The following is a 23309-nucleotide window of genomic DNA, read 5'->3' on the forward strand; positions in this document are numbered from 1 at the left end:
TTGTTTTTTTCAAAAATTTTTCTATTTTCCTAGGTCAAAAACCTGTGATAGACCCTGACCTCTCTTTCCTCAGCCCACTGCCTCCATTCAGCAAACACAGCCAATTCTGCCTCCTAAGCAGAACCTGACAGTCTCCTTCTGTCTCTGGAAGGGCCAATATGCCACTCTATGTCGCTTGTCTTACGATAGCTTTCTCACTGGGCTCTGTTACCTCAGCCTAGCACTCCTGCCAGTCTGAATCCCAGTCCACACTCAGTTTTCCACAGCCCAATCTAATACTATTCTGAAACCAGATTGAACCTGCCAGGATGGTAAGAAATGGAAACACACTCATTTGGGAGCTTCACGGTCTTCCACGGTGTCATATCATCTGTTGGGGAATGAAAGAAATGGGGATTGTGTCCTTGGGCCACACTGGCAGCCATGATGCATCCATCATGGTGGTGAGTGTTGTTCTGCAGGCTCTGCTTCATCCTTGCCACCCCTGAGCATAGCAATCTTTCCCAACCTACCTGTCCTGCCCATCCATCTTCTCGAAGCAGACATTCTCTTTGTGGGGTATTGCTTCTTCCCTAGGTAGCCTTGTGAAGAGGACCTGTTTTCCATGTCTTCTCACTCTAGTCACCTTTTCCTCTCTTGCTTCTCTCCTTCTTGCCCACTGGACTGCCCTTCTTCACATTTTTATTCAAAACATTTTCCCTGTGCCTCCACATTCTCTTCCTGTGACCTATGTCACACACACTCCTAATTGCCCCAAGGCAATTTGGATCAGAAGAACCAAAGAGAACATTTCTGTTTTTCACCTTGCCATATTTCTTCCTTAAGGCAATGAGCAGAGAGTCTGCTATCTGTTTAAATGGAGAAAGGGAAAAGGAATTACAGGGAGAGAAAATAGATGAATACCTGAAATACGGTCTCACTACACATCTCCCTACGGAAGCCAAGTCGACTGGCTACAAGACCTAAAACACTAATTCAGTCATGTCATTACCTTGTATGAATATGTCCAGTGGCTTCTAATTGTGTGGCTTGTTATGTCTAAACTTACAGACCTGGCTTTCCAGTTTGGACAAGTTTCCACAAGCCCACTGCCTTTTCCTCTTTCCTTTCCTGTCACTCCCTCACTCTTCCCTAGGGCCTGCCCATATTAAACTTTTATCCCTTGTGAGAAGAGATATGCCAGCTCCTCAGATTTAAACTACAGCGTTTGACTGTATATATACTTAAAAGTCCACCCACCCCAAACAAAACGAAACAAAACTCAGGAGGAAGCGACTATTCTCTAGATCTTTGTTGAGCCATACAAGTATATGTGGCTATTGAGCACTTGAAATATGCTGTAGTCTGAATTGAAATGTGCTCTAATTTCAGGTTCCTAAGACGTAGTACCAAAAAAATCCAAAATATCTAATTAGTAATGTTTTATATTGAGCACGTGTTGAAATGATAATATTTTGGATACATTGGGTTAAATAAAATAGATTATTAAAATTAGCTTCACCATTTCTTTTTACTTGTTTTTAATGTAGCTATTGGAAAATTTAAAATTGCATCTGTGGCTCACTTGCATTATATTTCTATTGAATCTGCTCTAGATTGTGACATGATGGAGAACAGCCTAAAATATGGAAGCTTATAAAGAGGTCAGAGATTCTGCTCCCATCTTATCTGCTGAAGATCCAAAGATGATGGTGCTTTGACATGCCTCAGACAGGGTCAACCTTAAGTTGGAGTGACTTTATAGGTGGATTACATTTTTTTCTAAAAGAAAGCACTCCTTCCCATTTCTAAATAAATTTAGCTCACAAACTCACAGCATTCTAAACTTTTGATTAAGAATTCTATGTATCCCTGCAATTATCTTCAAATAATACAGTTTTCTGTATTTCTGTATTTCTAGAACTTATACTCATCCCCTTCCACAGATGTTCAGGATACTCTTAAGCAAATAGTAATAACCCAGCTTTGACTCCCATGAGTTCTACGCTCCTAGTCTCCACTGTACAGCTTCCCTTCTGTGGGTCACCATAATTTCACACTCAGGCAGTCAGCTGAGGGAGGAACAGGACCACCTTAACCCACAGCTAATGAAAAATCCTCAGGGCTAAACTTGCACAAAATTGAATCAATGCATTAACTCCCAAACCTCTGCAAGTTGGCCAAGAAGCAAATATATAAGAAATAATCGGCACAAAGGCACAGAGAGACTCACAGTATTGGAGCAGAAATGGATTTTCCAGAAACAATCTGAGCAACCCTTTGGTTTTACAAATAAAAGATGTAAGATCTGGAGTAGTTAAATGAATTGTAAGTTAGGAGCAAAACTGGAATTAGAACCCATGGCTCTTAACTCATTCAGTCAACAGATGTTTGCCAAGCTACTCGCTGTGTGCTAGGTATACTCTTCTAGGTGCTGGGATACAGAAGATATCAGTTACAATATTTTCCTGTTAATAACAGAAAACCCAATAAAAAGTTGGTTTAAAGAATAAAGGAAAGGCGCCTGGCTTGCTCAGTTGGTGGAGTATGCGACTCTTGATCTCAGGGTTGTAGGTTCGAGCCCGACGTTGGGTGTAGAGATTACTTAAAATCTTTAAAAAAAAAGAATAAAGGAAATTTATTGTCATGTAATGAGAAGTCATGCTGGCTTCAGGCAACTCTTGATTCAGATGAATTCACTGGGATCACTGTCTCTAGTTCTCATGCCACTTCCTTCATTGTTGGCTCCATTTTGGGAGCCTTTTCCAATATTGTCACAATATAACAATTGGCTGCTTCTGGGGTTATGTGGTTTCAGGTACAAATCTAGCACGAAAGAGAGCCCACTTTACTTTTAGGATTAAAAACCAAAACAACCAAAAAATAAAGACCAACCACTTGGAATTGATTCTCACAGCTCTGATAACCCGAGTTGGATCCTGTACTCAACCCTGAACCAATTAGTGTGGCCTGGGGATGGGATACTCTGACTGGCTTAAGCCAAACAAGGGCCCCTTCCAGAGTCAAGCATGGTGTCAAATCCATTCAAAATACATGCTGAGAATTTCGAGGTACTGTTAGAAAGGGGAAATGGGAAAATGATGCTGAAGCAACCAAAAATTTAAATAACCTGTTCCCTCAAGTGCTCAAAGTTGAGTTTTCTGATACCCCAATTGGTTTTTACACTCTGCTCCATGGAGTCCTGGGAGTGCTTTAGTTGTATCTCAGGGTGTGAGGGGGTCTGCACCACTAAAATCCCCAACGCTTTCCCTCTGACTTAAAGCAGAGCTTTTTGCCTCTTGTACATCTTGGGCTCACATATAAGATTTCATTTGAAGAGAGTGCTTCACTACTGAAATGCAGTTTTAAAACCACTCTCCCACATTAATGCTGCTGCAGTGGTAAAGTTATCTACATTTTATACTTTTTGTACATTACTCTTTCTCTGATTCAAGAAGTTACCCCTATTGCCATAATCCTCTTCCGGTGCTAACAGAATGGAATCAGAATGTCATGAAGGCCTTTCTTGGAACTTTGGTCTTCATGCTGAAAATTCCATTTCACAGGCTCTTGTTTCATGCTTCTGATATTTTGCGGATAGTAGTCATTTCGTAGACATTCTTTCCATTCCCTGCTCCATTTACTCACCCAAAACACTTGAGAAAGATTTCTACCTCTCTAACACTTCTAAACACTCAACTTTAAGGTCATGAGTAAGCAAGTGAAATTATCAACAGATGAGAGAATCTCCCAATGAGTTCCACTAATGTAGATACTAAGCAAGTATTACATGGCTGTCCTTCCAATAATCCACTTACTTACCTGGAATGAAGTTCTACCTAATAGTTTGAAATTAACACATAAAGTAACAACAAGCCAAACTTTAACCCAAGAGAAGACAAAAATGTCCCTTACTACATGCCAAAGTTGACAGCAAGTTTGTTATGGTCATGTACTTGGTGAATTCTTCTCTTTTTCTGCTAAATTTTTATCTCTTTCATCATCTAGTCAATGAAATGTCAAATTTGAAAATATATCACAATCATTGTTAGTTTTGAAAGGACTCACATCTTAACATCGTATTTATTTGTATTCAGTTTAGTTCCATCCCATTTCATCAAAATGATGTATTTGAATTATAAAAAATTTTATCTCTGGGGCACCTGGGGGGCTTAGTTGCTTAGGCATCGTGCTCCGCGCTCAGTGGGGAGTGTGCTTGAGATTCTCTCTCTCCCTCTCCCTCTGCTCTTCCCTCCACTCACACACTCTCTCTCTCTCAAATAAGTAAATGGACCTTAAAAAAATATATATTATCCCTAAAAAATATTTTTCTGAGAAGCATTTAGAGAATTCAGAATATTTCCTAAATTGCAGTCTTAAACAATGAATAATACCTCTATCCTAAGTTTTTGTGGAAGGTACTATTATATAATATTATTTCCTCACAAATTGAATAAGAATCATTAAAATCAGTGAGGATATAAAAATATTTCAGATTCATATTGATTTATTTTTATGTTAGGTATCTTTGTTTTTTACATGGTACAATATCCTCCTACAAATTTCCTAGAACACACTCTATGGGAAATTTGTGTACATGGAATTTTGGGAAGTGTTTGAGAGCAACAGCAATAAGGAATTGAAGGAAGCAGAATTGGACAGAGAGTTACAACACAGACCCCAGGTTATCATGAGAGCTCTTAACCTAGATGGGTCCTCAGAGTTGTCCTAAATTGAGGGAAGGGTCTTGACCTTTGTATCCCATGTTGACCAGTCACTGGCTATAAACCAACTCTTGGGAGGAGCCATACCTTGGGTAAGGCAGTTTCTTTTAGCCAAGGGCAATACTAGGAGAGGGATGCAGCTGTGAGCTGCCTGCAGTCAACACTCTTAGAAGTTGGGGGAATGAATACTTTAGTTCTGAAGGGGGCATTCACTTACTTTATAGTGCCCCTACCCTGACCACCATAAAGAAGCTTTGAGGGGTAGAACAACAAGAATATATTTAAGGAATGACAAGGACTTGTTTCTGTTTTATACCTCATTCGCCATTCAAACAAATTATTTCTTGTAACTTTGAATGCATGATTGAATAAAGTAAAAGGCATTTGTTGATACAATGGAAGTACAAGTACTAGATGGTTGATAGAAGAAAAAAAACATGTAAGAGCTTCCCTTGGGCCTCAAAGGTTAATTATTGATTAGCATGTATGTGCTAAAAGAATATTAATAAAAAAGCATAGACACAAGGCAGTGAATTTCTAGAAGCTGACTTTTTTTGGTATGTAATACATTTCTTAGGTAGGGAGAAAAGAGTAAATCACAAGGAAATTATTTCATGTATTTCACTGATTAAATGGGCTAGTCTTGACAAGACTCTGAAAAGCTGGGCAGCACTCTTGCTATCAGCAGGGACCACGAAAAGTATCACAGATGTGCTCACATAGCATATACACACAAAAAATTAAAGAACAAATCAGAGTAGATGTAAGATTGAGTAAACAATACCTTCAGCTTAAAAATTCTGCTTTTGGATGGAAACGGCTGATAATATGCTACAGGCAATCCTTGCTTTGCACAGTACCATATTAATTGAAATTTGTGCATATCAGAACTGTGGAAAGTGAGGATTGTCATTATTTTTATTATTTTTCAGTTACTGCAATTCTTATTTTCCTACAAATTTGGCTCTTTTTAAAACTTTTTTAAAGTTTATTTATATACTTAATGATCTCTGCACCCAGTGTGGAGCTCGAACCCACAGCCCTGAGATCAAGGGTCTCCTGCTCTTCCAACTGAGCCAGTCAGGTACCCCAAAACATTTTTAAACTGCGTCATTAGACATTAACTTCATGAAAGAAGAGGCTTTGTCTGGTTTTCCTTACTATTTTATCCCTACAGCCCAACACAGTTCCTGGCCCCGTAGCAGGTGTGCAATAAATATTTGATGAATACATGAACCATCAACAAGATGAAGTAGTGCAGAGCAATTCAGTGACCATACAGTCTCTTCTCAGGCTGTCTGGTAAATATCTGAATCATTTGCTGCATGGATCGTGAAAAGCTAACAGAACTTTCTACAGTAAACTGTTAGTGCTTGCTTTCTTATGTAGAGATGCAGTTTTTATAGCAATCGTTCATACTCTGGTATTCTAATCAAAGACTAGTTGCTCTTTCATTTTCAACTATTCACTGTAGATCTGGTTCCCAAAAAAAGGTGGGCATCTATATAAAAATGTAATTGGTGAGACCCATAGTGACTCCTTCGTATATGATTGTGAATAAAACAAGCTTAGGCTTTTAGGTTTTTGTTTTTGTTTTGTTTTGTTTTTAATTTTTTTTTTTAAAGATTTTATTTTTATTTATTTATTTGAGAGAGAGAGTGAGAGAGAGAGAGAGCACAAGAGGGGGGAGTGGGAGAGGGAGAAGCAGACTCCCTGCTGAGCAGGGAGCCCGATGCGGGACTTGATCCAGGGACTCCAGGATCATGACCTGAGCCGAAGGCAGTCGCTTAACCAACTGAGCCACCCAGGCGCCCTGTTTTGTTTTTAATTTAAGTAATCTCTACACCCAACATGGTGCTCAAACTCATGACCCTGAGATCAAGAGTTGCACGCTCCTCCACCTGAACCATCCAGGAGCCCCAAGGTTAGGCTTTTAAATTCAGTTAGGAAAATAATTTTTCATTGACTTCAAAAACAAATTATAAAAATTAAGGTTTCTAACTCTGCTTTATGTTCACAGGCTAAGCAATCCAGTATACAAAATCGAAAAAAAAATACAGATATTAAATAAAGGATAGAAATGCAAATATGGAATGGAGCAATGTTCGAGGACACTGGGAAAACTGAATAATGACTAAAAAACAAAGGGCTTAACCCCAGAGAGTTTCTTAAATTTATTTTTTACTATCAAACTTTTAAACATGAGACAGTTTCTTTACAAAATATGTTCCGATATTTTGGAATCACCAAATTTGCATATTACAAACTATTTGTAGAAACTCCAGTGCTTTCTTTAAAACTACACTTCTGTCAGTCACCCCTATTTCTCAGACTCAACTCAGACCTCAAGTTCTTTTTCTACTTTTCTTAAATTTATCTCTCATTCTTGGTTTATCTCTCTCTCATTTCTCATGAAGATACAGTTTTGTTTTCATCACTAAGGAACCAGTAGAAAACAGCCTAATACATTGGTGGCCACTGGGTTAACTCTCTCATTGCCTTAGTTGCTGGTACTCTCGATTCAAATTGACACCATTACAAAATGACAGAGTGCTCTCCCCAGGGTCCCATGTGTTAAATTCATGACAACGGGAAAACTACTGTGTTGCAACAAGACTAGCAATAGTAGAGGATTACCCATAGGGTGGTATTTGGAAAGAAGAGAAAACAATAACCCACAGTTGTGTGAATTACCAATTCTGCAATGGAGGCCAAAGGAAAGAAATAAAAGAACACATATATGAACATGACTTTATTTTAGGCAGGAAGTCTGATTAAAAAGAAGAGAAAATTAGAAAAGAGATTATTGTTGAATCTGTTCTTACCATTCTTATTCCCATGACCACAATAAATGAAAGCAGGTTGTAGTAGAAGATTAGAATTTACTTTTTAATTCAGAGTTGTTGGTGATTTTGTTTTTGTTTTTGTTTTGTTTGGGGTTTTTTGTCTATGTAAATAAAGAATTGAGCTAAAAAGGAAATCTTTTCTCTTTGAAGGTGCTCCTGTTAGGAGAGTAGAACAGAATACAACCTATGTGCTTTTCAGTGACTATAAATTGGTGAGCCTTACATTCGGTACGTGTGTAAAGTCTAAACAAACCTGCCAATATAAAACTTGATTTTGAGTGGGAAGATGGCTTTCCTAGGACTATTAAGGCAGCACAAGGAGGAGAGTTTGTGCCTTTTCTCTCTTAATAGGAGCACTGCTCTATAAATGCAGCTGAAGCTATCATTAAAGCTACTTGGTATTTGTCTTAGCTTAAGTGACTGGCAGACAAACTATATTATTGTCTGTTAAACCTGAGAAGAGTAGAAGAGCAAAGTATACTAGGTCTGCTTTGAACACTGTTGTTGAAGCCCTCTTGATTACACTTTAAGGCCTGCAATATGTGTCTATAGTGCTCGATGGATTACACATCATGTCTGTATCTGTTATCACTTTCGATCCACACAAAAACACTATGACTTAAGCAGAGATGATATCGGACAAATTACAAAACTCACATGGCTCGGCCCTGCCTGCCAGTTTTCAGTAATTCCCCCTGGTAATTTAGTTCATGGAATATTGCTGTGTGACATGTTTCCCTTTGCCAGGAATCGTGGAAATAAGTGAATGCTAGACAAGCACTATTCCTACAAATTTCTACGAAGACATTTTATTAACAGAGAATATAATATAGCACCTATATCAAGCATTATGTATGTAGACTGCTGTACACTGGTGATAGCCCCCTGAGAACTCCCGAGCAAGGCCAGTTCATAAAAATCCTTATTTTATTTGCCTGCATAAGAAGCCTGAAGGTGCATGCCCCTGCATCATTTAAGCCACAGCTTCGAGGGGGTCATGAGACTTAAATGATCTATCTTTCCTGGGCCCTTTCCCCAAAGCTTTGACCTTTATATTGCTACAAAGCACAGAATACTTTCCAGGAGCTTTAGCTCTAACATAACTAACCAGGCTTGGACACCATATATATGCAGCTTTCCTTTCCCACCTGTATGTGCAGACGATTTCTTGTTTGTTGCTTCCACGACTATGGGCAGAGCCTGGGATTCTGAGAGTCTGCTCTTCATGCCAGGTTTGCTTGGTATTTGTCTTGGAAACGGGGCCACTCTCCCTGATTGCTGTGTGTCAGAGCAATCTATCAGGCACTCTTGCTTCGCAGCAGTCCACTGCTCTCCACAGTGTACCTTGAAATTGTGCTTCAGTGTCCTTGCAAGACTGTATCTGTCCTCGCAGCTTGTGGTCGTCCCCGCAGCAGCTCACCAAAACACATCTGCTCAGTTATCCTGTTGTCATCTGTCCTTCTCACCTATGGGGCTCCGGTGTGGTGATCTGTGCTGGTGGGCTGGCTGCATACCAACACATTATTGTTGATGATGATCCTGACTTGCCATTTACTAGTAAGCATTATTCACAAGTGTGTAAGAAGAACCAGGTGGATTTTTGTAATTCAGCCCTGTCTCACAGCTGTGGGTTAGGTCTCACATTAGCACTTCGGTTCTCTCTAAACCCTCATTTTGTAAGGTCAGAAGCACGATGCTGTCTTGGTGTTTTCCAATTTCCAGAAAAGCGTATTTATCTTCTTCAGCTAATTTATTCTTATGTGCATTCCTTGCAACCTTGGGCAAGATGCTGCCTACAGCTGTCAATTTTGTATTGTAACTTGAAACCATAGATTGCCAATGCCTTTTCTATAAGGCTCTATAGAGTTCATGCAGAGCAGTATCTAAAACCTAGATGCCACCTTGTGATTCACTGGTTGCATTGCTAATGACAACTAGAATTCTGTCCGACCAGAGTCAGTTCCCCTGCACTAACACCCTAGTTTTCACGTTTCACTTCCGAAAACAGTATGTGACACTATTTTGATCAAGGGTAAACCTCTTTTGTCTTCTCCACAAAATAACTTAGGGTAGTAATGGAATAGCATATCAAGTGATCTTTCAAAAATTTAAAAATCTTCCATGAGGGGCACCTGGGTGGTGCAGTCAGTTAAGCATCTGACTCTTGATTTTGGCTCAGGTCCTGATCTCAGGGTCGTGAGATCGAGCCCCACATGAGGCTCCTCTCTCAGTGTGGTGTCTACTTAAGACTCTCTCTCCCTCTGCCCCGCCCCCCCCCCCCCGCATGCACACTCTCTCTCTCTCTAAAATAAAAATAAATAATTCTTTTTAAATGAATGAATGAATAAACAAATAAGAAGTCCCCGTAAGTGTTCATATTATTTGTTGAGCTTCCTAGCATTTGAGTCTGCTCCACCTGGGGAAGCCCCTCATCAGTTATGGCTGGGAAGAAGCATAGTTCCTTTGGCCTCCACAAAAGTAACTGTAAAGAAAATAAAGCTGTGTTTGTCAATTAGCAACTCCTTAAGCTGTCAGCTGCTGCTACTGACTTTGGAGCACAGCTTGGGGATACGGGTCAACTTTTACAGTGACTATAGACCAAGCTTCGAATTTTCACAAAGAAAATACTGTGCTCAACATTTCAACTAACATTTATGTCTGACCAGTGTGATAGACATTTTAATATTCATTGTCTTATTTAATCTTGAAGACAACCTATGGAATATATTATGGAATATATTATTATCTCTATGGTATAAATCAAGTAAATGAGTTTTGGAATGGTCCAGCTAGGCAGCTAGTAAACAATATGGGAAGTGAATATTACTGTAGGTCCTATGTGTTCTTCTACTCTCTCTGCCATGTTATGACTCCATTCCATGTTAAACTTTTCATATAGGATCATCACTGGCAGAAGTTGTGATCCTCAGAAGCCAGTCTCAGAGAAGTGGTATTATTTTTTAAAAAGTAATTAGTTAACTCAGGTTTTCTACCTACATTGTCAAATCATGTAAGCAACAAAACCTGTAGGAACATTTGTTAAAATCTCCTTTCCTTTTCTAACCATGGTCCCTTACATCCTTACTTTCTCTGAGTCTTCTCATTTAAAACTTCTTCACAAAACCCTCTGCCATCCCTGATCTTCTACAGCTTTTTGTCTTTTAAAAAAAGACAGTTCTCCTAATCTTCCCCTTCTACTTTTCTGCCCATAATTCCTGTTCTCTGTCACTGTCAACATTCGTATTGAGTACCACAAAAGCCCAAAGAACCCATCAGGCGCTAGTAGGACCTTCCCAGGAGCATGTTGAGGGGAGGGTAAAGAGTGACTTGAGTGGACAGCCTGTACCATCTTCAACAAGCAATGAGATAAAATAAAGCTGGGAGTACTCATATATTAACAGCTTTTCCCTAACAACAACAAAAAAAGCCTAGGAAGGGACCTTTTTAACAAATCCACCATTTGCTTAGAAAAATAAGAATTATATTGTGCTACTCAATTCCATTTAAGTTTTAACATGCCTGCTGATGCTTGCCTTAAAACTCTCCATGATAACCAATGAGTTATACCTCTGGGATGAATTTGGCCAGCTTCTGCTAGAATATCTTCGCTAGTTCTCATACCTGCCATCATGGCCAAAAATATTCTACCTGAGAGGTTAGAGAGAGGGGGATTTTCAAGTATGACCTTAAGGTTTCCAATGTGAATTGTCACATTAAAAAAATGAAAGCAACTGAGCTTTTATGAAGATTACACTTCTGTAGCAGCTAGGTATTTAAGAAGAGACTGGTTAATAACCACAAAATCTTGGCAGCATACAAAAAAAACAAGCACGTACCTATCTCATGGGTCTCAGAATCATTTGGAGTTGGCTGATCTGGGCCAAGCTGGGCTGGGTAGCTGTGATGATCTCAGCTGTTTGCTCATGTGGCTGGGAATCATCGGGAGATTAGCTTGGGCTCTACTGGGGCAGCTTAGTTCTGTTCTCCATGTCTCCCATCCTCTTCCTGCCTGGGCAAGTTCTCACGATAGTAGCAGAAGCACTGGAGAGCAAAGTCAACAGGGTAAGCATCATTCAAGCCTTTGGTCACGTCATGCTCTCTAATGTTTCATTGATCAAAACAAGTCACATGACCAAACCCAAAGAAAGGGAGTAGGGAGAGACATTCTATGTCCTTATCAGGAGAGATTATAAAGGCACGTAGCAATGCACATGGATGCTGGAAGAGGTGAAGGGCTGGTGACATCGATAAAGTCTACTACAGTTGTTGACCTATTTTTCGTATCATTCTATCAAAAGTTAGGTAGTGTTCATTCTGGTAGTGTTAGCTTTAGATGAAGGCACCTTTCATTCATTCAAACATTCATTCACTCATTGCTCATTTAACACATAATACAGAGTTCTTTAGACAAGTGCTATCTAATAGAAATATATTGTGAGTCAATTTTCTAGTAACCACCTTAAAAAAGGTAAGAATAAACAGGCAAAAATATATTTAATAATATATTTTAATAAAATATATCTAAAATACTATCATTTTGACATGTAATCCATATTGACGTTATTAAGATATATTATAGTCTTTTCTTTTTCCACCAAGTCTTCAAAATCCAGTGTGTATTTTTTACTTACAGCACATCTCAGCTTGAACTAGTCACATTTCAAGTACTCAAGCCACAAGTGACTAGTGAAGCTACAGACTATGAATTAAACTTGGTGCTGAGGATACAAGACACCTGCCCCATGGATCTTTCAATCTAGAAAGGAGAATTAATTTATGATGTTGTCATTTTATGTCTTTCTGAGAAGTTCACATTTTAACTGACTGTTTCAGGAAAATGACTATATTTATACCCCTTGGATCTGGTCATGCCGCTCTGTGGCAATTCTTTCCCCATTCTAATAATTCTCTATTACACATCCCATACAATCTCCTTAGCCTAGTTTAGTTGGAGACATTTCAACATGCCTTTTCAAAATCTCCTATGGAGAGCCATCACTGTGCTTCAAAGTCTAGCAAAAAAAAAAAAAAAAAAGATGTGGCTTTTTGCAAAATCAATATAGTGAAGGGATATTACCTGAGATCTTATTACTAGGTGGATAAATTTCCACATTATGACTTTACCTGATAAGAGCTGAGAATCCTTCATGATAGAAAAGTTGAATGGAAAAGTTATCTTTCTCAGTGGATATCTGCCTTAAAAAAAATTAATAAAAAAACTGGGTGGTTGTAGAGAGAATGTATAATAAAGGTAGATAAAAAGGAAAATATTGCTTCAGAAGTAGTACAAGAAATAATAGAGACAAAGCATGGAGAAAATGAGAAGGAAAAAAAGAGGAAACATTAACAGTGTTTATCTGTTCTTGACCTTATTAAGCATATAACTGCCTAAAAGAACGTTTTGACTTTTCCACACTAAACTGTCCAAGCAAGGTTTATCAAAGAGGGTAATTTTTAGAAAGCAATTATTGTCTTTTGAAGTTGCAGATAAAGGGCCTGGCAAGAATAGGGAGATAAGATATTTTCTTTGTAGTCTAAAATAACCTGATGTTTCTTTAAATATTTAGACATAGCTAAAGAACTAAAAGAGGTCTCTTTTAAATGCTACGTACGAATCACCTCATGATTTCTTTTCTCTTTTTTAATCCTGTTCTGCTTATTGCATGTCTTAGTGGTGATTCATGGCTTTGATTATGTAACCCATTGATATCAAAACCGCTTTGGGCAGATGACCTCACGCTTCTTTGTTTCTCTGGCAACATTGCAGGTCCGAGTGATGGTACTTGGAATAATGTTCTTGAGCAACCCAGGGCACCTTTGACTTTCATCAGTGATGTGATCAATATTTGCATCCAAAAAGCAAGTGTCTTAGGTAGTTTGGGGTGATGCAGTACAGAGAACAGCATACTGGATTTTAAGCTCTGAGATGCTCTTTTCATAAGATATTACTGAAAACTACAGTATGGTCTGTGTTTTCATACTAGACACTTTAGAAAATGACTATAATTACATAGAGAAGGGAGTCCAGATTACATGGTGGGCTTTTTTTACACTTTAAATTACAAAAATATATTTGTGAGTCTACTCCCGTTTTCCGTGAAGCATTTAAGTCAGAACAACAACATTGTCTTATGTTTAGTGACAAAGGATGATTTCAATAATCCCAAGAAATATTTTTCACCACCAGTGGATGTCCACCAGATAGATCCTTTCCCCATTCCCCCCATATCTGACATTCTTGCCTTTAACATTGAAATATTTTGGGTCCTTTCCTTTCATTGAGATATTTTCAGATGGGAATTAAAAATAAATTGGGAAGAGCCATGCCTAGTAAACTTAGATGGCAAATTAGTGATTTATGAATTGGTGGTTTATGAATTAAAAAAAACGCAGCTGTAATGGGATGTACATCATGAGGTGGAAAGCCTCTCCTCCCCCAGGTTAGAAAGTGTGCAGGGACTTTGATCAGAGGGAAAGAATAGGAACCTGGCATCAGAGACATCATCATTAATTCAAGCACAGAGAACGGAAGAGGTTCTACTGAACAGCTCCTAAAGTCACTTTAGCAAAGAATTAAAAAAAAAAAAAAAAGTGAGTTACTGGTGGAATGGGGAGTAAAGTAGGGAAGGTGTGTGTGTGTGTGTGTGTGTGTGTGTGTGTGTGTGTAAAAGCTTGAGAATTGACTTAAAACAGTTTAATGAAGTCAGTGAATAAAGTTTCGTGCTTGCAAACTATCTAAGAATCTTTATATCCTCATGGCTTAAAACAAAGAAGGCACACCATAACTATTTATTGGATGAACAAATTAATGTTATCTACTTAAATACGTTTTAGTGACTATGGTTTTACTTTTTTCTAGATATTAAACCCCTACACCCAGAAAGGAGGATCTAAGAATTGGGCAGCCTTTCAGATATGACCATTAGCACTCTGTCCCTACTGTCATTTCTCAAAGACAGGGGAAGGAGTCCCACCGACTGCAAAAATAGAGGCCAGAGCTGAATATAGGTGGCAAAATAGGGCCATGGTTCTCATCTCCTGGTTTCAAACCATAACTCTAGCCCCTTAACTGTGGCCTGAGAAGTACAAATGAGAGGAGATGGAGGTCTCATTCAGATATCCTTATTAATTACACTGTCTATCCCTCCCTCCCTAAAGAAACCCCATGCCAGTTTTAAGACTGGGGTCAGAGACATTCTGGATCTTCATTTAGCAAAGCCAAGCCATTAACATTTTCCTAGGAATGATCTTTTCCAATCATCAGATAAACATAAGGTCTACATTTAGGATGTGGGAGAGTTTTACTCATCCAGTAAACAATCATCAAGTATCTTTTTCCTTGAAATAGATTTGTCTCCTTTAATTAGACCAATCCTCAGTATTTCTGTAGCAGTGAACTTTGTTTCCTCTATCATGATTATCTTTTCATAGTTGCTAAGATATGCTCAAAGTAGAAGAATTATAAAAAGCTTAGAATTCTAAAAGTCTATATATAATTCTATATGTATATGTATTCTATGATAAGCAGGTACAATATTAGAAAGTTTATATTCTGACAGCACTTATATTTTGTTTCTCTGCTTCTCTTTCCTCTAACTACCCTCCCTGTTAATTAATACTTTATCTGATTTGCATGCAAGGTGTTAGTTGAAAATCTAGAGCTCACTAATGTAGAAAACTACCATCAGATTAGAGAGTCCAGATTAATGAACAAATTTCCAAGTGTGTGTGTGTGTTTGTGTGTGCATGCGCGTGTGTGCCTGTGTATTTAAAAGGCACTTTCCCAGAAATTCCAGAATGATAAACTTTGGGCACTGGAGATGCTTAGAAGGTATACATTCAGTGATTCTCAACTCAGGTTGCATATTACAATCACCTGGGTAATTTACAAGACTCCTTTTTCCCACTGCAGACCAATTGACCCAGCATCTTTGAGGATGGAGCCTGCTTCTGGGTATTTTTTTAAATCCATGTATATTCTAACGTGCAGCCAAGGTTTTAAAACCCCTGGTTTGGTCAGACCTCTTTTCATGTGTATAGACAAAATAAAAACCCTTTGGGTAGGAACTGTATATCTCAGGCCATTAGAGACTGAATTAGAAGCCACATGACCTAGCCCCATTTCAGAGAGATTTCCATAACAATCCAACATTAATATCTTGTTAGTTTGGACTTGTTTGAACTTTCCCTTGAGAACATTAACAGAAGGAATCATGCTTCTTAATTTTTTTTTTTTTTTTGCCAAATACACTTGAGAAAAAAACCCTCCATGCTGTGCAGTAGTATAAATTAACACATGAATTTCCTACATTTCTCAGTGTCATTGACCTTGCCTTCTACCAAAAATATGTAGTCTTTGTTGTGAATAATTTTTGGAACACATTTAAAACTTCCATTTTTTACAAGGCCAGAAGATATCTCCAATCATTTTAGCATAGATAGACCCATTTTTAAAGTTATCATATAAAGTATGTATAATTCACTTCCTAAGAAACATTCTGAGAAAACAGCGCTGATAACATGGCTCATAGTTAGCAGTGTTAAGATAGAGATAGTTAAACATTTTCCTGTTCTTTGACATCTATCTTTTCTGTATGTATATATCTGTTGAGACCATCAAAGTCTAAAATATTTCAGTTTAGCATAAAATTGCAGTACCAATTGTTATATGGCATATATTTTATCTTGTGGAAAGATGGAAAAGCATATCTAAATGCATCATGCCTGTGCTCAGAAGTAATGCAAATCTTCTGTCTTCCCAGTTCTAGAAATAAATGAAAATGATAGTAGATAAAGGCTAGAAACATTTTTCTCTTTTGCACTCATGCAAAATCTTATGTGCAGTGATCATCATCATGCATTAAGCATCTGCTGTAAGCCAGACATTCTACTATGGGCAGAGGAATGTTGACCACATAGTCTATGCCCTCAACTCTTATTAATCAAAAGCAAGTAAATAAATACAGTTTAAAGTAGGAAGGAGTAAAGAATAAACATTTGACTAAGAAAAAACTTGTAAGTACAGAGATATTCTACAAATTATGAGTAGAGCTATGTAAGTTCACACAATTTTCAACCTATTATAAGTATCCAATATTTACATAATTATTTAGACTGAACATGTATATCTGTAAGTGTCTTTTGTGAATTGTGTATGATTTGTACTAATTATCACCACAGTACAAGGAATAAAGAATAACAGGCTTTTTAATGATCGCTTTTTTTTTTTTTAAGATTTTATTTATTTATTTGTTTGACAGAGAGAGACACAGCGAGAGAAGGAACACAAGCAGGGGCAGAGGGAGAGGGAGAAGCAGGCTTCCCACTGAGCAGGGAGCCTGATGCGGGGCCCGATCCCAGGACTCTGGGATCATGACCTGAGCTGAAGGCAGACGCTTAACCATCTGAGCCACCCAGGTGCCCCTTAATGATCGCTTTTTTAGAAGACCTGAAAAAATGCCCATGGCAGAGCCACAGAGTAAAGAAGATCAGTGTGTTAGAAGGAGCAGGATAGATGGCAGCCTATCATGAACCCCATAATGCACTTGTGGAATTTATCACTACTCAGAATCTGAATTTCTGCATTATCAGCCTGAGAGTTAAACTGAAGGAGACGACATCATTCTGATCGGACTTCCAAGGGACTGAACTACCTGAACCACTCCACTACTGTGTCCAAAATATTGGTGTCCTTTATGTCCTTTATCTACAGTGCCTCTCTCTGACCCAGCAGTCATAGGGGGAGCTGACCAGTAAACATGGATGGTTGTGAGGGATGTGCAATTCAGATCAAAGGGAAGTCTGAGGAATCTTCTAAGTAAATGATTTCTCCAGCTACAAGGAGATCAGGATGTGAGATCTTGATCAACACTGGCAACTTCTGATTCTTGGATTTTTCTCTCCTTTACTCTCAAAGCTAATGGTGCCCAAACCATGTTCCACAAAACTCTAGGGTGCTGTGTAAGAATTGTTTTATGGGAGATGGATCTTCTCAAAAAGAAAACATTTTAACTACTGTCATCTAGCCATCCCCCTCCCTATTATAATACAATTTTAGCTTCTCTAATCACATTACATCCTGTCTCCTTATAATGACATTATTTCCAGATCTCCTTAATGGAGGATTGGGAGTTCCCAAACTCTTCAGTCACTCTTATTGAGAACATCACAGAAGGTTGATCATCTTGGGATAATTATGGATGTCTTATGTGTGGCTTTTAGTTGTTTAGTTTCCTTTTTTGTTATAGGGTGTTTTAATCTTTGAGCTAAAGGTAGGTAAATAAATCTTTTGGCATTTTTATGCAAGATTGAGAGGAAAACCCACATAAAGTATACATAAGTGGGCAATCTCATATTCTTTTTTTTAGCACTCTAACAAACATCTTTATTCCATGTGTTTTTAAAAATCATGATACAGCACTATAGAAAGACAGTGACATCCATTGGTAATCTCATACTCTTAACAGAAGAAACGATTTTTAAAAAATACAAAAGGCTTATGCTATAATTTTAGAACACATATCAGTTTTCATGCAAAAGGACAAATCTAGTCAATCAATAAAGAAATGAACAAATAAAATGGAAATGTTTCACAAGTGAAATACTCTACAGTTAAAAATCATTTTTCCTTTATACGGGAAAGAAGCATGTGTAAAGAAGAGCATAAGAATCTGTCCTTCCATCATGTAGTTAAGCTCACCTTTTATTTATTAAAGAGGAGTGAAATTAACAGTGCCACTTCAGCCTATCCCTTAGAACTTAGGTTACAGAAAAAAAAAAAAGTCATGTCTATACCCTGGTAGAATTTCTTATTTTGCTTGAAAAGCAGTTAAATATTAAATCATGAATCACTGCTTTTCTAAAATGTCTTTTAATACCCTAGAGAAAAACTAAATTATCCTGCTCTCTGATTTTTAGGACAACTATAGTCATTCTCAAAATGCGTTCCATGAAGAAAGGTTCCTTGTCTTTTATTTCTTTCCTTTTTTAAAAAATTTTTTACAAACTCCCTAACATTCAATATCCTGAGAAAACTAGAAGATATTTATAACTGAACAACAGGCCTGTAGAAACCCAAAGGCAATTATCTCTTGTATAAATATCCCTTAGGCAAACTTCAACTAATTTTTAAGAAACAGAAGGTCAAACCTGCTCAAGAATTTTTTTTCATGGGGCGCCTGGGTGGCTCAGATGGTTAAGCGTCTGCCTTCGGCTCAGGTCATGATCTCAGGGTCCTGGGATCGAGCCCCACATCGGGCTCCCTGCTCGGCGGGGAGCCTGCTTCTCCCTCTCCCTCTACTCTCCCTGCTTGTGCTCTCTCGCTCTCTCTGTCAAATAAATAAATAAAATCTTTAAAAAATAATAATAATAATTTTTTTTCAGGTAGAAAATTCACATTGTCTACTCTTGTATTTCTTGGCCTTTCCTCCTTTAGATCTCCTCAATCCTAATTCCATTTGTCATTCCCCAACTTGGAAAACATTATCTGGCCACAGCTAATAGTCAGAAGCCTTTGAGAAGCATGCATCCCTGTGTCTTCCTGTTTCATTGCTTTTGGGTTGCTCATGTGTGTTCTCATTTTAGGCTACCCTAAGAAATATTTCTCTGATTTTGGGTAATATCAGTTTATAGCATAGGCTAAAATTTCATACCTACCTTTGAATCTCTGAAATTCTTTTTTACCCTTTCAGGTAAATATCCAATAACTAAGAATTAATTTGTACTTGGGATACCTAATTTTCCAAAATCAGTCTCTACCCAAAAAAGACTTCAGCTGTTAATTATTTAAAGTATTGAATTTTGCTTATATTTTTCAAAGGTAAAGACTTCTAAAGAAAAATATAAAATATTTGAAAAAATGACAGTGAAAATTACAAACATGATGTTTGAATGTTTGTCCACATAACTCAGGGCTTATGTGAAGCTTTTCCATGTGATGCAGAAAAACAGGTCCTTTATAATTAACCTGTGCAAATTCCATAGAATTGTGATCGGAAACAAGTTTTCTATTTTTTACTTCCATTATTTGCACCTAATAAATTTCCCCTTATTCAGTTTTAATCTTATAGACAAGTGATAACTACCCATTGTGTGAGAAAATGAACTTCAACCTTTTAAAAAGGAATCAGAGTAGAAATATCAATAGCAATGTAATTGAATACCTTCTGAACTCCTCCTATTCACATAGAATTCTGCTGTAGGTTACAGAGAAACATGACACTTCTTTATCTTCAATGTACTTACAAGTAACACAGAAAATAGAATATACAAGAAAAAATAACAAAGTGTGGTTCATGGTTCAAGAGTTACTGCCAGGCAGTTACTCATTCAACACATATGTATTGAGTGCCTATTATGTGCTAAACATTCTGCTGAATGTTGGGTTTTTTAAACTTGAGTGTATTTAAAAACAGAAATGGTCACTGTCCTCCAGGGAGATGAGGCTGGAGAGTTAGGTAGGGATTGGGTGATATGGCCTTGTTCTTTACCCTAAGAACCGTGGGAAGGCATTGAAGGTTTTTAAACAAGCAATTGATATTCCACTGTGTATTTTTAAAAGATCACTCTAAATGCCACGAAGAAAAAATATTGGAGGGAAACAAAATGTGAGATGGGAGAAAGAAAAAAATCTAAGCAGCATTCCAGGCAACAGATAATGTCTTAGTGGTGGTGGTGATGGTAGTGGAGCAGGAGAGAGAATATGGAGAGGATATAGAGAGAAAATGGACAAAGTAGGTAGATTTGAAAACTAGGAAATAAAATCAAAAGGGCTTGATGATCAAATCCTGGGGCTGAAGGAGAAAAGAAGAATCAAATCTACTCTGATTCCGTTTTAAAATGTTGAAGATCTTGGTTTTTGGCTTCTCCAACTGTTGATGGTGGTGTTTAAAAAAAAAAAACAGGGAAACTAGAGGAAAGCTGTGCTTGAGAGGAAGGTTTTTATGAGTTTGGTTATAGAAAGATTCAGGTTGCAGAGCCTTCAAGACATCCAAGTTGAGATGTCAACTATTCAGTTAGAAATAAAAGTCGGGAGATAAGAGAAAAAAATGTTAAGCTGAAGATTTGAGAGTCAGAATGAAATGATAGCATCATATATCTTAGTGAGTGCTCTTATTAGTACATACAATGAAAAATAACATGGTTTAAATTAGAGTTCTCTCACTATGAATTAGAAGAATCTGGAAATGTATCATGGAGGAAGAGGGCTTGATCTTCTTAAAGAAAGAATAGAAATAAGAGAGAAGTAGGAATGATTGAAATGGCAGATGCACAAAAACATAAATACATTGCAAAGTTCTTGTTGGTTGCAAGTAATAGAGGATACCAACCCAGATTGGCTTACTACTAATAATTTTTTAAAAAGAGTCTATAAATTCACACATAACTGAAAAGTTCAGAGTATTCTCCCTACAAGCAAAACTGTGTCCAGGGGTGAAACAACATGCTCAGACCCAGCTCCTCTTTTTCTATTTCTCAGCTATTTCCTTGGTGTTGACTGAAGTTGTGGCAAGTTCTCTCATGATCCCAAGATGGTTGCCAGTAGTTCCAAATGTTACATGATCACATGCTTATGTCCAGCAAGAAAAGCAAAAGTTGTTTTTTTACATAATAGGTCAAAGAAGACCCCAGAATGGAGATCATTAACCTCTTAAGGTCATGTGCTTATTCCTAAAATTGTAGGTAAAGATTGAGATACATGGATTATCTTAAGCTACTTAGGTGCACCTCTGCAGTGGAGACATATCCTCCCACCAAACCATGTAGAGTGTTAGGGAAGGGAGATAGGAAATCTAGAAGAATCTATATTTTATTATTAATTATGTCTATATTATGGGGAGACTTAAATGCCGATTTAAGGACCTTGGACTTAATCCAATAGACCAAAAGGAGCTCTTATATTTTGAACAGAAGAGGGATCTAATGAAATGTTTTAAGAAGTTAAATCTTAAAGTAATTATAGGACACACTGGAATGTTTAAGAAAAATAAGAAGAAGAGAATCTGTTAAAGAGCCTATAGCAATAGTCTAGGAAAGAGATAGTGAAAGCTCAGACTGTGATGAATATTGATGAAAAGAAGTAATGAAGTGGTGGATGGAACAATATTTCAAACAGAATCCACAGGATGTCACAAGATATTAAGAATGAATTTTGTAATGGAATTTCAAACTCTTCCACTGAGACTTCAACTAATGGGATAGCTTTGGCACTAAAGCAAAGATGAGATCCTTTTATTAACCATGATACTGGACCCTCTTCCTCCAAACCCAGCTCTAGACTAGGCTGTCCATTTCATTTTATTCTAATTAGTTACCATTATCCTGTGACCCATTATTCCCCACATGTACAGCTCTCCTACAAGTAAAAAAGAAGGCAAGTTCCGACCTCAACCAGCCTAATAAAGGCTGTCCTTGACTCCACAGAATGAGAACTTGCAGATAATAATGTAAAAAGATAGATATCACTACAATTATAGCAATGGCATTTACTTTTTAACAAATGCTTTTTCAACACTTTGTCAACCTGCAATGATTCTGTTAGCAAGCAACAGAAAACCCAGCAGTGTAAACAAATAGAATTCCAGAGGAAGCAGTTAGTAGTGTTGGTTCAGCAGCTCATCAACAGAGGACCTATACCTTTGTGTTTTTCTAGATTTTCATTGTGTTTTACATCATGATGATAAGATGACTGCTCTACCTGCAAATATCGCATCCTCATCATTCAAGGCAAGCAGTTATGTGAAATAGAGAAGAGGGACAGGAATCTCTCATCAAGAAAGCAAATTTTTAAATTTAAATTCAATTAGCCAACATATAGTACATCATTAGTTTCAGATGTGGAGTTCAATAATTCATCAGTTGCGTATAACACCCAGTGCTCATCACATCACATACCCTCCTTAATGCCCATTACCCAATTACCCCATCCCCCTACCCACTTCCCCTCCAGCAGCCCTCAGTTTGTTTCCTATAGTTAATAGTCTCTCATGGTTTGTCTCCCTCTGTGATAAAGCAAATTTTTGCCTGGATTTACCCAGCATACTTCTTATAGCTTCTTATAGCTAATGGGCAAGAATGGAATCACATAACCATTCTTAGCCGTAGGGGGATGGGGAAAGTGAACATTTGATTTGATTTTCTGTTCTTTATTTGTGGGATGTAGCAAGGAAGAAGAAAGTTGGGAGTGGTTTCTGGGTGGCCAAACATTAAAGTCTTCTATGAAAAACTATTGTTTTATAGTGTACTCTATGCTTACATGTATATTATACTCTTGTCACTTTGTATTTGACTTTGTATTTATCTGTATATGTTGCTTTCTCTACTCTTTAGGAGAATATTTGCATTGTCAATTACCAGTTTTAAAATCAGATGTTTTAATCTCTTTTTCCATTAGCCCCTACCAATGTCTGCTTAACTCATTCAGCAAAGTGCTAGAATTTTGGTTTCCCTGAGGAGACAACACATATTGACTAGAAAGGATATTATTTTTGTTTATGTCTAATTATCTTGGCAAGCATTACCCATGTGAAAGAAAATATAGCAAAAGTACCAGATGATTCCATTGGGATTTTGTAAAATATCACATTTTATCTTTTATGGGGTGTGATAGAGGCTCACGTAAGGATATATTTCCAAGAGAACTCATCAACCTTGACTTAGAAAGAAATTCAGCACCAAAATCTAGCATCTGCATATCAAAAATAAAATTAAGTAATACCACTTGATGCAATGTTTAGAAGAAATAGTCACTTAAAGCCATATG

At 37.6% G+C, this 23309-nt stretch overlaps 1 protein-coding gene across 3 annotated transcripts in view; it reads left to right on the plus strand.

Moving 5' to 3' along the window:
* The window catches only part of HS3ST5 (heparan sulfate-glucosamine 3-sulfotransferase 5), a 271378-nt gene that overhangs the window by 79532 nt on the left and 168537 nt on the right, over positions 1 to 23309 (plus strand). The window lies entirely within an intron of this gene.

The sequence above is a fragment of the Halichoerus grypus genome, chromosome 9, assembly GCF_964656455.1.
Source record: "Halichoerus grypus chromosome 9, mHalGry1.hap1.1, whole genome shotgun sequence".
Taxonomy (NCBI): Eukaryota; Metazoa; Chordata; class Mammalia; order Carnivora; family Phocidae; genus Halichoerus; species Halichoerus grypus.